This window comes from Protopterus annectens, chromosome 5.part1, assembly GCF_019279795.1.
Source record: "Protopterus annectens isolate FY-2018-M chromosome 5.part1, PAN1.0, whole genome shotgun sequence".
Classification (NCBI taxonomy): Eukaryota; Metazoa; Chordata; order Ceratodontiformes; family Protopteridae; genus Protopterus; species Protopterus annectens.
In genome coordinates, this window is record NC_056736.1 from 24,047,176 (window position 1) to 24,063,922 (window position 16,747).

Sequence of the window (16,747 nt, forward strand, 5' to 3'; positions counted from 1 at the left end):
AAGTTCTTTCAGCTCATTTACTGTACCTAATTATCAATGTAACTCTGTTGGAACTTTTCTCCCCGGGCCTCCGCTGAAAAAGGACATGTATCCAGTCGGACCATCCCGGTTAACAAATGTAAAATAAATAAATAATAAAATAAATGTAAGCATTCCAAAAGAGTAAATATATAGATCCAGTTAACAGAATCAAAGGCGGCATTAATATCATGACTAATTAATGGTAAGTTCCTTTTTTTCCTTTGTGAGAAGTCTATAATAGCTAGGGTTCATTTTATATTATCAAACGTACTTCTGTTAGTTATAAATCCTGTCTGGTCTTCATCTATTAAGTGGGGTAAGAATTTCTTCAATCTTTCTGAGAATATATTCATAAACATCTTATAATCGATATTCAGTAAAGATATTGGTTTGTATGAGGAACAGAATTTTGGGTCTTTATTTGATTTTAAAATAAGGGACATAAATGTATATTTCCAGGATGGGGGTGTAATATTATCATTTTGGGCTAAATTATATACTTTGTGTAGTAAGGAAGTAGCCATTTTGGGCATTATCTTATATATTTCCGGAATAATTCCATCGTTACCTGCAGCTTTGTTTAGTTTAAGCTTACTTACTTGATTTTGTATATCTGAGAAAGTAATTTGTTTATCAATAACTTTTATTTGTTGTTTTTTAGTTTATTATATATATTCTTGTTAATATAATCTCTTATGTTATCTTGTGTTTGAATTTGTTGTGTGGATTGATTAATTTCATGAAAGTGACATCTAAACTCTTCTAATATATCTTGTATACTATGTACTTCTCTTTTCTTTTTTGCAGAAGGTATGTCTTTAATATAATTATATTTATTTAATCTTTTGGTCTTATTCTTAAGGTTTGATAGATGTTTAGGATTTACGGAATAAGCAAGAAACCTATATTTTTCTAGTGTTATCTTTGTTTTATGATGTAGGATAGATCTATATTCCTCATTTAGTTTGTATATCTCATCACTTATATTCTTTGAAGATAGGTTGTCTTTATTATTTGTGTATAGTGAGTCCAGTTTATCCTTTATTATTCTTATATCTTTATCCCATATTTTCATCTTATTATGAAACCATTTGTTTATTTGTCCATATAAATATGCTTTTAGGGCATCCCAAATAAATATATCATGTGTGTCTGATGCTGGGTTTGTATTAATGAAATTTTGTGTCTCTTCTGTTATGAATAATTGAAAATCCTTACGTTGTGTGAGATATGCTGGAATCCTTTTAATTTGGACACTATGGGTGTTATTAATATTACTTTCAAGTATGATAGTATTATGGTCTGAGATTGGGCAGGGTATAATTTTGCTATTGGTCAGGTTATTCACTATTTGTGTGGAAAGTAATATTCTATCAATTCTAGAATATGTTTTGTATCTATTAGAATAGAACGTGTATTGCAATGAGTTATGATCCACAAAATGATATATGTCTTTGAGTAGGTATATGTCTATGAAATTTATACGTTGTTTAGCTTGTGCTGTAATTTTTCTTTTTCCTGAAGTAGTTGTATCTTTAGGATCTAAGATACAGTTGTAGTCACCTGCCATAATGATATGTCCCTCAGATAGTGAAACTATTTGATTCAATATGTGTCTAATAGTATTAGTATCAATACCAGGTAACCAATAGTTGTTTATTAATGTATATAGTTTCTTACCCATCTCAATTACAGCCAAGCAAAGCAAACCTTTATTGTCTTGGTATGTTTTGATTATTCTGGGTAATGGTAATGTTTTGTTCCACAATATTGCTACACCTCTTTTTTTTTTGTACACTCTGAGCTTACTATATTTGTGTATTTATTTGTATCTAGAAATTTAATAGTATCTTTTGTTAAATTGGTTTCTTGTAAGAATACTATATTAGGTTTATAGAAAGCAAGATATTTAAATAAATTACTTCTTTTATACGGATTGTTCAAACCATTTATGTTAAGTGACATACCTTTCAACATAGTCATATTATGTAATTGTACCCGAAAGATGTGTTAGTAACATATCAATATCATATGTATAATGTGAAAATTTCTGCAAAAAAGTGAATTTGTTCCGAGTAAAAATATTAAATCTCATGTCTTTAGGAAAAATGCATTCCTTGAGCTTTATTCTCTATATTTTCTGTAAATAAGCTACTCTGGATGTCAAAAAACTCTTTTTTTAAAAAAAATTATTACATATACTAGATAAAAACAAACACACCAATGCTCCCCACCTGGAGTTATAACCTCCTAATCCCAATGACATCCATCACTGAGATCAACCCCTAAACTGTAACAACAGAGTACAAACTCCACTAATAACATACTTTATATACTTTAAGTTAGAAACATTAAGATAACCAAATTCTAATGAAATCATTAATTGTCCTAATATAGTGTTATCTTGAAGGTTTATACGTTCATAGATATATCTAATAAGAAACCTATGTAACCTAATAGATTCAACATATGATTTACATTCCAAAATAAGGCAAATGTCTAACAGATTATTTAAAATGACTAAGTAATTTAGCCCACTGCCTTACTATTAATATAGATAACAGAGGTTGTATGTATAAACAACATTTCAGTTAGGTTATCAGATATAATACGTTATCCAGGACACAATGTTATTGTTCAAACCATGTTTTTTTAAAGTAATTCTATTTTATATTAACATGTTTGTAATTCTTTTTATATCTCTTCCCTTTATTTAACTTATATACATGGACACGAGAGGAAAGAGAGAGAAAAAGGGAGATAAAGAAAAAAAAGTAAAACAAGGCTAACAAGTAGTTAAGCTCCCTTGTAAATAGTTATACTAAGCATGACTATTTAGAAGACATAAGTGTAATTATAAACAGTATGTCATTTAAATAAACATTGTATCATCCCCAAATGGGATGTAGTCACTATAAACACATGTATATACAACCACTTTCACTAGTGGCAGAATAAGATATCTATTTGCAAAGTGCTTTTTAGTATACCACTTTTGTTATTCAATTCTTTGCTATGCAAACAAACATTCTAAAATGATATGCATAATTTTACTTATGACACTTAAATATAAAGATTGCACACATTTTTGAAGATATTAACTTTGAGTATGGTAACCATAATCATAGTATGCAGTGATACTTCAAAGAAAGATGAGGGAGAGAAAATATATATATATATATTTTATATATATATATATATATATATATAAATACACACATACATACAAAAATTAATGTTACCATCAGTATTTACACTTGGAGGGTCTAAGAATAAAGCACATAGATTTTTATATTTTAATACTCACACAGTTCTCTCATAACCTTCTCCTCTCTCACCTCTTTTCTTTTTACATTTTCTTCCTTTATCTGTTCTGTAATCCTTTCTTCAAGTCACAAAAGATGAATGTATTATGTTATTGTAATATGTGATCTTGTCATCGACCATATAAATGATCATTTTAAGTAAATAACAGTTGATTTAAAGCAAAAAGACTATTAAACCAAGTTACAGTCAAAATACAGTTCTGCACTTCCTGGAAATGTCTGTCGCACAGTGATGACATCATCCAGCTGCTTCACATCATCAAGGGAGCTCAGAGAGAGAAGAGATGATTCCACAAACTGTAGAAAGTTTTCCAAATGAATAATTAGCTCGTGAGAGCACTGCACAAGGTAAGGAGAATGTTCAAAGTTGTATCCCTTATATGTTCGGCAGGAAACAGATGAGTTTTAGTAAAAAAAAAAAAAATATACATGTGAATCAGCATATATTTGTTTTCCATACTAGAAACTGCAAAACTGTCATAAAAAAAGTTTTTCAAACAAAGCATGAAAATAATGTTGTAACTTTTCCTACTGCTCTAGTTTGTCATTTAAAAGCACTATGTTTATTTTTAACTATATATATATTCCCTAGAGTTTAGATTAATATATAAATAATAAGCCTTGCAAGAGAAACACATATAACATCTCCCTGCTTCTCAGAACTAATGTATGCATTGTCATTTAAACCCACAAATACTGCACTACCTTCCCAACATTTACCTATCCTTTACAAATGTATATCATGTACATATTTAATAATTACATTGTGAATTCTTGTTCTACTCTGAGGGTGTAACACAGTTTATGCTCAGTGCTGACCAGTACTGTATGATTAGAAGTGAGATGGAATGTTATTCTCTATGACTTAAATAAAGTGCAATTAGAAGAGAGAATAAGGCTTTGAATATGTTATGCATTGTTATTACTTTGAGTTTAGAGAGACTTATGTATAATATGCTATCTATACAGGAAATTATATGTGTGTATATATATATATATATATATATATATATATATAATATATATTTATATATATAAATAATCATTTCTTCCTCCCCTCCCCCCCCCATTTTTCTTTACCTTATATTTTCCAATGTATCCCTTCATTTCATCTTACATAGATTATTAAATATTTATAACTGTATATATTATAGCTGTGTGAAATTAAAGTGTAATATACAGCTAAGTAGTATCTTATACTATGAAGCAGATACTGAGGTAATGCATTTTTATATGGTATGCTTACTTATATAAAATTAATACTTAAAGTGTTAATTATAAATATATTGATGGTAGATTAAGTATGTTATATTACATCAAATTAAGTTATGAATGCAACATTATATATATATATATATATATATATATATATATATATATATATGCAACATATGAAAAACAGTGTAGATCTTACCTTGTATTTATAACATAAACTGAGAAATCACAAAGCAGGCTGGTGTTACAAGAAACAAGGATACAATTTATTCTTAAGCGCTTTCATCACAGATTACAGTTGACTTCTTCAGAAAAAACAGAGTGCCTACACCCCACTCCTTAAATACTCATTACAAGCACATTCCAAACCAATTTGTAAAAAACACCATAAGCATTTAAAGGTACAAACTCCCTATTTGCTCCACAATTATACATGCAAGATAAAAACAATCTAACTATAAAACATGATTCAAAATGTACTTTAAACTTAGTATTTTGACAAAAATCATAAAGTGAACAATTGAATAAAAAATCAATAATTAGAGGAAAAAATCAACAATTAGGTAAAAAATAAGATACAAAAATCAGCTTTTAACCTCAAAAAGCTGGTTATTGAAACCATTTCATTCAACCCTGGAAAAATATTGGTGTTGACCCTTAATTGCCATAACAGTTCTTTGTATTCAAGCCAGTAATCCATAGGACCTCTTCTTTCATTCATAGTCAGTTGTTCAAGAACTGTAAATTTAAAATTGTGACCTGGGTGCTTGGCCAGTGAATTTTTTAGGTTAATTTTCCTAATGTCATATAACTGCTGGTAAATACGTGTACGAAAGGCATTTTTGGTCTTGCCTATATAAAAACAGGCACACTTCTGACAAATACCAGCATATATGACATTCTTACTGCTACAGTTGTACTTATACTGAAATTTCACCCATCCATATCCGTTAAGAAAAACACTGTCACCTTCCAAAATATACTTGCAGTGAGTACACTGCTTGCATTTGGACATTCTCCCTAATGCTCCAGCTGTATTGACACCTTTCCTCCTCTCTAAGATATTTTTAACACCGGTGTCCTTTCTGTACACTACCACAGGGGCTTCCCCTACTCTCTCTCTTATGGCATTGTCTCCTGCCAAAATAAACCAGTTATTCTACACAATGTCCCGAATCAGTGGGAACTGAGGGGTGTTAAGTTAATATAAAACCACGGTGAAAATGACCAGAGGATGAATCCATGCTCTCCAAAGGAGCACACAATCTGGAGATGTCAATCCCTAGTAAGGGATAAAAATGTCCCTCAAGTCTCTTCCTAGTCACTTCATCAAGAAGAGGTAACAAATTGCTCAGGATAACCTCTTTGTACCAACATATTCAATAAAACTTCCCTTTCTGGATAAAAATCATTGATCCTGCTAGTCATGCGGGCCAACTTCATGCCCTGCCCGTTAACCAGGGAGTGTTTCTGATGTACAGGATGCCCGCTCTCATAATGAAGAAGGGAGTTCAAATAGGTTGGTTTTCGATATATGGTAGAATAAAATTGTACAGAGGTATAATCCTTGCTAATCCTGATGTCCAGGTAACTGATGGAATCGACATGAGTTTCCATAGTGAATTCCAGAAATCAACAATTAGAGGAAAAAAATCAACAATTAGATAAAAAAAATCAGGATGTGAACTGTTACAATTGCTGGTTAATGACAATGAGAAAAAAATTCCTGTATTACAAGATGTTGTGAACAAATTAGATGCTAGTATTAAGAATGATGTTAATTTTCTAACAAGCTCAATGAATACAATACTATTTTTGTAAATATTGACAAGGTTATGGACAAAATTAAAGAAAAGAAGAATAAGAAATTGTTAAGGGATGCTAAAAATTACGAAAGTGGTGTAGCTTATCCCTTAAGTGTAAATGGTCATGTCAACAATGGTACCACTAACTCTAACAACAATAATGATGTTTTTATTGACCAGGGTATGGTTGAATCTGAGTATCAAGGTGACAATAACCCTGGTCCCATTACTTTAGGCCCATCCCTGAGAAGGTCAGAGAGAATTCGGCAGCAAAATTGTCAGTTCAGGAGGCCTTTGAACATGATATACCAGGGCGAACAACATTCTCATCCCCCACATTACTAACAAGGGGGTGGGAGAGGGAGGGGGAGATGGGAGAACTGGCACTGAATACCAGTTTGGCACCTGATAGTATGAATGGCGAAGTGGAAATCATTGAAAATGACCATCATGCCTTCAAAATTTACAATTTGAGCAGTACCCAGGTTACTAAAGAATGGGCCAACCTCTTTCAGAAGGGCCTTAATTTTGTGCCTTTGAGGAAATTAAATTTAGAAAAAACATTGCTTGACTTAATGCTGTTTACCAGGAAATTGAATTTTAATGTGACTCTGGGTGACGGCAATCAGGTACACAATACTGCTGAAACATGTAGAAAAGCCAGTGTAGCAAATCCCCCTTTATGTCCTTCAATTTAGCTGTTTCAAAGTATATGCTCGAATTACATCATAGACCTCGCTAGGAAAAAAAATCTTGCACCATGCCACATAACCTTATCCAGAAGGAAATCTCCTTACTTAATAGTATATCAAACAACAAAACCATCTGGGTCATGAAACCGGACAAGGGAGGAGGATTAGTGGTTATGGACCAAGAGAGATACTCTGACAGTATGTTAAGTCACTTATTGGGGGAAGGGTACCAGCAGATTTCCCGGAATGAACTCAATATTGCATACAGTCATATTGATATGGTCCTCATGGATTTACTCTTGAACAACCAAATTTCAGAAGTAGAATTCAACTACTGTATGCAAAAGCACCCGAGGATTCCCACTATTTTCGGGATCCCTAAGATCCACAAGAATATCTCCCACCCACTTTTAAGACCAATTGTGGATGCAAAAGGATGTAAGACTCTTGCAATAGCTAAGTTCTTAGACATACAGTTAAAGAACTGTTTAAGTTCTTTTTCACATATCATCAGGGACAACTGGGATTGTCTCAAAAAAATAAAACGAGAATACTTTAGTAATGACATTATTTTTTCCACTATAGACGTGAAGGATTTATTTAATGTAATACCTCACACAGAAGGAGTGGATATGTTTTATGATTTTCTATGTCAGCATATCAATTTTTCACATACCAAAATTTTGACTCTGGGAACATTGATGGAACTTGTTTTGGAGAATAGTTTTGTAATCTATGAGGGTCAATTGTTCAAAGAGAGTACAGGTGAGGCTATGGGTGCAGCCTGTGCCCCAGTTTTTGCGAAAATAGTACTGACTCAGTGGGAACTTTCCATAGTTTTTCCATCTACAGGGATCATGGTGTACGTTTTATGGATGTTACCTTGATGATATCTTGATTTTATGGAAAGGTAACCACGACCAGTTGGATGCATTTTTTTTTATTTCTCAATTCTAGCACTACATGTCTGGAATTCACTATGGAAACTCATGTTGATTCCATCAGTTACCTGGACATCAGGATTAGGAAGGATTATAACTATGCACAATTTTATTCTACCATATATCGAAAACCAACCTATTTGAACTCCCTTCTTCATTATGAGAGCGGGCATCCTGTACATCAGAAACACTCCCTGGTTAAGGGGCAGGGAATGAGGTTGGCCCACATGACTAGCAGGATCAATGATTTTTATGCAGAAAGGGAAGTTTTATTGAATATATTGGTACAAAGAGGTTATCCTGAGCAATTTGTGTTACTCCTTCTTGATGAAGTGACTAGGAAGAGACTTGAGGGACATTTTTATTCCTTACTAGGGATTGACATCTCCAGATTGTGTGCTCCTTTGTACAGCAGGGATTCATCCTCTGGTCATTTTCACCATGGTTTTATATTAACTTACACCCATCAGTTCCCACTGATTTTGGACATTGTCTACAAGAACTGGTTTATTTTGGCAGGAGACAGTGCCATAGTCTACAGAAAGGACACCAGTGTTAAAAATATCTTAGAGAGGAGGAAAGTGTCAATACGGCTGGAGCATTAGGGAGAATGTCCAAATGCAGGCAGTGTACTCACTGCAAGTATATTGTGGAAGGTGACAGTGTTTTTCTTAACGGATAATGATGGGTGAAATTTCAGTGTAACTGTAGCAGTAAGAATGTCATATATGCTGGTATTTGTCAGAAGTGTGCCTGTTTTTATGTAGGCAAAACCAACAATTACTTTCGTACATGTATTTACCAGCAGTTATATGACATTAGGAAAATGAACCTAAAAAATTTACTGACCAAGCACGTCAATACCCACCCAGGTCACAATTTTAAATTCACAGTTCTTAAACAGCTGACTATGGATGAAAGAGGAGGTCCTATGGATTACTGGCTTGAATACAAAGAACTGTTATGGTAATTAAGGGTCAACGCCAATATTTTTCCAGGGTTGAATGAAATGGTTTCAATAACCAGCTTTTTGAGGTTAAAAGCTGATTTTTTTATCTAATTTTGTTTATCTAATTGTTGATTTTTTCTTCTAATTATTTATTTTTTATTCAGTTGTTCACTTTATGATTTTTGTCAAAATACTAAGTTTAAAGTACATGTTGAATCATGTTTTATAGTTTGTTTTTATCTTGCATGTATAATTGTGGAGCAAATAGGGAGTCTGTACCTTTAAATGCCTATGGTGCTTTTTACAAATTGGTTTGGAATGTGTTTGTAATGAGTTTTTAAGGAGTGGGGTGGAGGCACTCTGTTTTTTCTGTAGAAATCAACTGTAATCTGTGACGAAAGCGCTTAAGAATAAATTGTATCCTTGTTTCTTGTAACACCACCCTGCTTTGTGATTTTCAGTTTGTGTTACTTGGTTGGGTATTTTGTGTTTATAACATATCAAAACAGACTTGTTAATAAAAGCATAGTCCACAAGAATAGTTAGTCTTATAAATAGTCTGTATTTCTCATTTATTCTTTAGTCTCTTTTGTTTTTCAGTACATTTCCATGTAGTTTTAGGAGCCATTCTTTTAAGAGAGGGGTTAGCCCACTCCGTCTCTTTTATTTTTTCCAGTAATTTGTGGTTTTTAACATATGTCACAGCAGAAACAAGATCCTCAAATAATGAAGGTCCATCAGGAAAAAAAATCTTCAACCTTGCTGGAAACAAGAGGTGAGTCTTAATCTGTACCTTTTTAGAGTCTTTAATTAGAATGAAGCCTGTACTTAGGCTGTTGTGGCATGCAGTTATGATACTCCATTAGTAAGCTTATACTGCACCATATATCATGATGGAGAGATGAAAAGTCAGCAAGCAAAGGTGAGTAGTAGTGCTGAAACTGAATTCATCCTAAAGTCTTGGCGAGTACTTTCGTGAGGTGGACCTTTCACAAAATCTCACCAAGGCGACACTGATATATAAACTGTATTTATATAGCATATATCATGGACAGATGTTATTACAAAAATAAAAAAAGATAGCTGGGTGCACAAGACCCAGGATAAAAAAGTGCTCAATCCTGGTAGGTGCACTGGTGCCAGGACTAAAAAAAATGACAGTGTAGAATCCTCAAAATATGGATATATTCCTACAATGGGGCCAGACCAGACTCAGGAGGAGGATGCCCCCCTCTGTTGTAGAAGGAAGTAGCAGTCCACAAAAATGACAAAAATTGACTGGCCAAAGATGAGTCATAAAGACGATAGAGTGGACCATTGAGAATAAGAAAGAAATTATGTATTATTACTATTATGTAAGAAGCCCAGAATTTCCAGACACAAGATGTTCAAAATGATTAAGAGAGAAATTAGTGGAAAGAAAAATACTTCCACAGGAAAAACTGTCAGAAAGTTAAAATAAAAATGTGTGTTCATTAATACAACAGATTTTTGAAAAACAGTATATAGCTCAAGAAATTTTGATCTCTTTGGAAAAAGAAGCATCTGAGGAAGTCAGAAAATATAAACAACAACACCTAGAGATATTTGGAAAATATAAAAAAGCAATATGGACATGGGAAAGAAAGAGAGATTTGATATGGAGCAACATTTATGTAAAGGAGAAAGCTAAGTTAACTAATATACAGAAGGCAGTCTCAAAGATATTCGAAGAGAAATACAGGCAAATGCATCCAGATATGGAAAATTTCACAATAAAAAGATTAATAGAACAAAGACGTAATGGAGAAAAGACGATTAGTAAAGCAGAAGTTAAAGAAATAGAGGTTGAAGTTATGGAGTGCCTGCAAAGTGAAGGATTTAATGTAGAAGGTTCAAAACAGACTATATCACAGCATGATGGAGTGAGTCCTAAAAATAAGGAAAAACAAGTAGATCAGGAGATATGTGAATAATAAATATGGACGGGGAAAGGAAAAGAGATTTAATATAGTGTAATATTTATACAAAGGAGAAAGCAAAACTAACCAATACAAAAAGAGCAGCACCAAAGATATTTGAAGAAAAATATAGGGAAAGGAATTAGGATTTTGAAAACTTTACAATACAAAAAATTAGAAGACTAAGAGGAAAAGTAGAAGTAGAGATTAATAATGGAGAAGTCAAAGAAATAGAAATTGAGGTAATGGAACAGCTGCAAAGAGAAGGATTCAGTGTAGCAAATCGAATACAGAAAGCACCAAAACAGGATAGGGCAATGGATGTCCAAATTAAGGGGAAACCAGTGGACCAGGAAGCAATTGGTCAGGTGCCATATCAAGATATTTTGAAGCCTTCCACAGAAAACCAGTATAAATGTTCATTTGAAGCTAGACAGCAAGGAAAGGAACAGGAAACTGTGGAAACTCTGATGCAGTCAATGTTGAGGAGTGATAGGCCAGTGAGTTCCCATATGAAAGAACAACAGATGACACGGGATGAAATTGAAGAGAATGTGCCACAGGAAGATGCTATAGAACTTTTTATAGAATGCCCGCAGGAAATGGAAAACAAGGGATGTTCCCTCTGTATGGAAGAAAATGAGTTAAGAGAAGAGTTGCTTGATTTAGTAGACAAAGCAGATATATCAAGATCAGTGAGAGAAATAGACTGCAGAAGGTTAATAAAACCCCAAAAGTCAGAAGCTTGAAAAAACAAATGAACACAGTAATTAGGATTGTCTATAGAGAGCCATGCGATATAACAGAAGTAAACAGAATATATTACTGTGATGCTAAATTAATAACTGATAAAGTTCTACCACAGGAACACAGGGTAGCGAGGGAAAAGAGGGGGAAAAAGTGAATACCATCATGGAAATATCGAATAGAGAAAACTATAAAGCATCTAAGACAAGAAGTGTAATTGTTAGAAGATTATAGAAAAGGGAATAGATCAACAAAAATACTAAGACAGGTAGATGCGATAAAAGCAATGCGCAGTATTAGAACAGACCAGGATTTATTATACACTATTGGATATAACAAACTAAAAATTTCAAAACAAGCAGAAAGAAAATACAAAGATAAATATAAGGGAAAAGCACTAAATAAGCAATTTATTGATGACCCCAAAAAGTTTTATAGAGGAATTGGGAAATAAGGTAAAAGGAATTGAAAGACCGCCAAAAAATAGAGGAAGTAGATACATTTTGGAGAAGTATCTATGAAGATCCTGTGGAACATAAGAAATATGTTAAATGGATAGAAGAAGTGAAGGAAAGAATAGGAAGTTTAAAGGTACAGAATAGGAAACGGGATGAAATAACAACCAGCAAGATTGAAACAAAGTTGAGAAAAGCCTCTAATTGGAAAATCCCAGGCTCAGATGCAGTACCAAGTATTAACTACTTTACACAAGGATTTAGCCATGAATAAGAACTATTTATATGTGCACCCAGAACACACACTACACTGGTTAACAACAGAAAAAACAATGCTCTTACTTAAGAGTGAACCTGCAAGCTACCGTAAAAATTATAGACCAATAACTTGTCTTCCAATGATGTATAAACTATACATGGGGATGGATGCTGACAGAATTTATAGTCATTTAGAAAAACGCTCAATTATGGCAGTACAACAAAAGGGGAATAAAAGAAAGTCATATGGAACAAAGGATCATTTGTTGTTAAACAAAGTTATAGTGGAGAACTGTAAGAAGGGGAAGAATCTAAGTATGGCATGGATTCACTACAAAAAAGCATTTGATAGTATCCCACATTCATGGATAAAGGAGTGCTTAAAAATGTATAAGATACACCCTACACTGATTGACTATATTACAGTAACCATGAAACAGTGGCAGACCACTTTGCAATTAAGCTATGATAAAGGACAGATTATTATCCCAGGGATAAAAATTCAAAGGGTGATATTCTAGAGTGATTCTTTGTCACCATTGCTATTCTGCTTTGCCATTAATCCATTAAGCTGTTACTTAGCTTAGGTCATGGCTACAATCTGGATCCTAGAAAACACAAAGCCTAATAACTTCTCATGTTCTCTCTGTCGATGATTTAAAACTGTATAGCTCATCAGATGAGGAACTGAAAGCACAGCTGCAGGTTGTCAAAACTTTTTCAGATGAAATTGGAATGTCATTTGGTCTTTATAAATGTGCAAAAGCAACCTTTAAAAAAGGAAAACTGCAGCATCAGGAAAACATCAGTTTGGGAGAAGAATGTGATATAAAAGCACTTGAGCAATAAATACTTGGGAATTGATGAAGGATCAGCAATAAAACCTGAACAAATGTGAATAAAACTCAGTAAGGAGTACTTTAAAAGACTTAAATTAATCCTGAAAACAGTATTAACATCTAGGAACAAGATCCAAGCTATAAATCAATTTGCTCTTCCTATCCTAAGTTATAGTTTTGGAGTGATTGACTGGCCCTAAAAAGTGTTGGATAGACTGGATATTAAAACAAGAAGGATGCTTCATGCTCACCAAATGATTTATAAAAATCAGTGTATACCAAGATTATATATTCCCCGTTCTGAAGGTGGGATGGGCCTCCTTGAAATTGACTGCATGTATAGATCTGCAATCATGGGACTCCACACATATCTACTGACCTCACAAGATCCAAATGAAGTGAAAGTTTTGAAACATGAGGAGAATAAATCTAAGATGACATATCTGCTTAATTTAGCAGAAGCATATCGACATCAAGCAGGAATGGAAGTCAAACCAGAAGCAGATAAAAAAACAGGCATCAATTGAATGTGCTGAAAAACAAAAGAAAGAATATAAGGTGAAGGACCAGATGAGAAGGCAAGAAATGTGGAAAAAACATAAATATAGTCGCAAGTATAGAAAACCTGTGGAAGAGCCTCATGTTGATCAAGAATGAATGCAGGAATGGTTATGGAGAGGTGAATTCACATCAAGAAATGAAAGATTAATATTGGCGGCCCAAGACAGTGGGCTACATACACACTGGTTTACAAAGTCCATTGAACATGTGGGAGAAACAGACATATGTAGTGTTTATAAAACCGAATTGGAAACAGTCACTCAACTTGTTGCTGGCTGTGATGCACTAATGGCAGAGGCACTGTATACTGAAAGGCATAATAATGTGGCAAGACTGTTACACTGGAGATTGTGCAAACATTATGGTATTGAAGTGGCTGAAAAACACTGGAAACATGAACCACAAAGAATCATAAAAAATTATGAAGTTTATATCACATGGGATCATCAAGTACCAACAGTTCAAAAGATAGATGCTAGAAAACCACATATAGTAGTCCAGGAAAAGAAGACAAAAATAGCATTGATCATTGAAATCGCCACACCTAGAGACTACAGTATCTTGTGTACAGAGAGACACAAAGTCATAAAATACCTTGATCTGCAGGCAGAAATGAGAGCCATGTGGAAGAAAGATACTAAGACAGTTGCAATAGTAGTAGGAGCAACTGGTCTTATAAAAAAAGAATTTACAAACATATTTAGATATGTTACCAATTCAAGTAACACCATACGAACTGCAGAAGGAGTCATTACTTGGCACATTGTAGGTGTTCCGAAGAGCACTTTTGGCTAACATCAAAGAGTTAAACAATACTAATTTCATGATCTTTAATTGTACTTTGACTTAGGAATGAAGTCCAGTCCCATCATAGTATTAGAAACCCAAAAGACTTGGAGAAATTAAAAATGACAGACACCATATCTCAAGTAAGGATGAGAGGGTTTTGCTACCTTTGTGTAAGTCTGTGCTAATACCCTATATTGTGCATTTTACAGCCTACAACGAAAAAAATCATTAACTCATAGAAAATATAAAGAAACTAGGCCACAGGGCCATTTATGGTTTGTCAGTATCCACCCTTTAAAAGTGAAAGCTTGAAATCCCGATTTTGCATAGCGCAGCATCGGGCAGCACCGCTTAATCAGGTTTAAACTATTCCCGACTCCACAAAGTCTGCTCTTCATTTTTTCCCTTAGAATTGGTCTAACTCTCAATCTAAACATTCTATTCTCAATCTAAAAACCCCGCTCTTGCTCCTATAAGCATTTTATTTTATAAGTAAAGCACTTTTTAACTAAAAAAGCACTACATCCTCCTAAAATCCCCTTGAGTACCCTATCCCCTAAAGGTCTTTTCTGATTCAGTTACATAGCAGTTCCTTATACTATTCTGGCATGTCAAAAGGTCAGTTGCTGGCTTCCTCTCCAGTTCAGCTGGTGAATCTGGGAATCTTGAAGCAATGTTACAATTGCCTCATGTACACAGACAACCCTTTCCTCCTCCCAACAAATACAAATATATGTGAGAGATGCAACCATATAGCCAAACTGGAGGCTGAGATCTCTCGACTTAACACTGGCATAACCAGTCAGGAGGAGAAGGTAACCACACACAACACAAATCCAGTCTCACATAGACCTACCACAACTGCAAACCAAACACATCAGCACACAAAAACATACTCGGAGGTTCTTAATAAAAATCTGCCAAAGCAACAGAGACCTCCAAAGCAGACATCCAAGAAACCATTACCTCAAAACAAAACACATGCAACACATAGTTCACAAAGTCAGTGTGCCAAACAGTCACAGTCCTTAAAGCTAAACAACATACCTGATACACTTGTAATAGGTGACTCTATAGTCAGACACACTGACATCCCGCTCACCAGGCTGAACAAGGAAAAGGTCACAGTAAGCTGCCTGTCGGGCGCTAGAATCCGCCACATAGCACAAACACTCAGGTCACTCCAAAGCAGGTACAAATATGACTCAGTCATTGTCCATGCTGGTGTGAATGACCTGAGACGTACCTCCCTGGACTACATGAAAAGAGACATAGAGGAGCTCTCTGATTATGTAGCCCAGGCCGGTATGACCCTGACCTTAAGCAGCATCCTACCCTCAACAAGAATGATGCCACAGTACAAAGACAAAATGATCAATTTTAACAATTGGCTTAAGTATTGGTGTCATTCTAAGGGGATCCAATGTCTGTCTGCTTGGGATGACATGCTCGACAAGCCATGCTGCTTCGCAAGGGACAGCTTGCACCTGTCACCTCTGGGCTTTTGGATATTGGCAAAGGCTCTTGCCACCCCCATAGTGCCATTTTTAGGCAAGGCTCAAAAGACAAACCCACCTCCCTAAAAAACACAAGTAGAAAGAAACTAAGGGTAATGCTGCTCAACGCCAGAAATCTAAACCTCAAGATGCATGCTCTCGAAGCCCTCCTCAGTATGGAGAACATCGATGTCTGTGCAGTGACAGAAACCTGGTTCAAGGCTCCCGAGAGCACCCCAGCACTACCAGGTTATACCTCATATCATGCTTTTCGGCCCCAGAACTTGGACCGAACCACAAAAGAAGTGGGGGTATCCATATTCATCAAGGATACCCACACCTCCAGGTTAGTGGCAATGCACGAAGCATCGGAGACCATCCATGTGCAACTAACAGTAGGCAAAACTGCAATCCAGTTTGTAGCATGCTACAGACCACCCTCTCAAACTCAGGAACCCCACTTGGCCTTACTAAAGACACTGGAGAATATGAAGGTCTCTCCAAACACCATCATATTGGGGGACTTCAACTACCCAAACATAGACTGGGAGCATTACTCAAGCCCCGACACCCTAGCCCAAAGGTTCCTAGAATTCAAAAACTCAAATGCTATGGAACAACTAGTCACCTCTCCCACATGAAAGGAAAACATATTAGACCTGATCATCACAAACATGGGGACACAATGTTCCATACCAGAAGTATACCTCTCA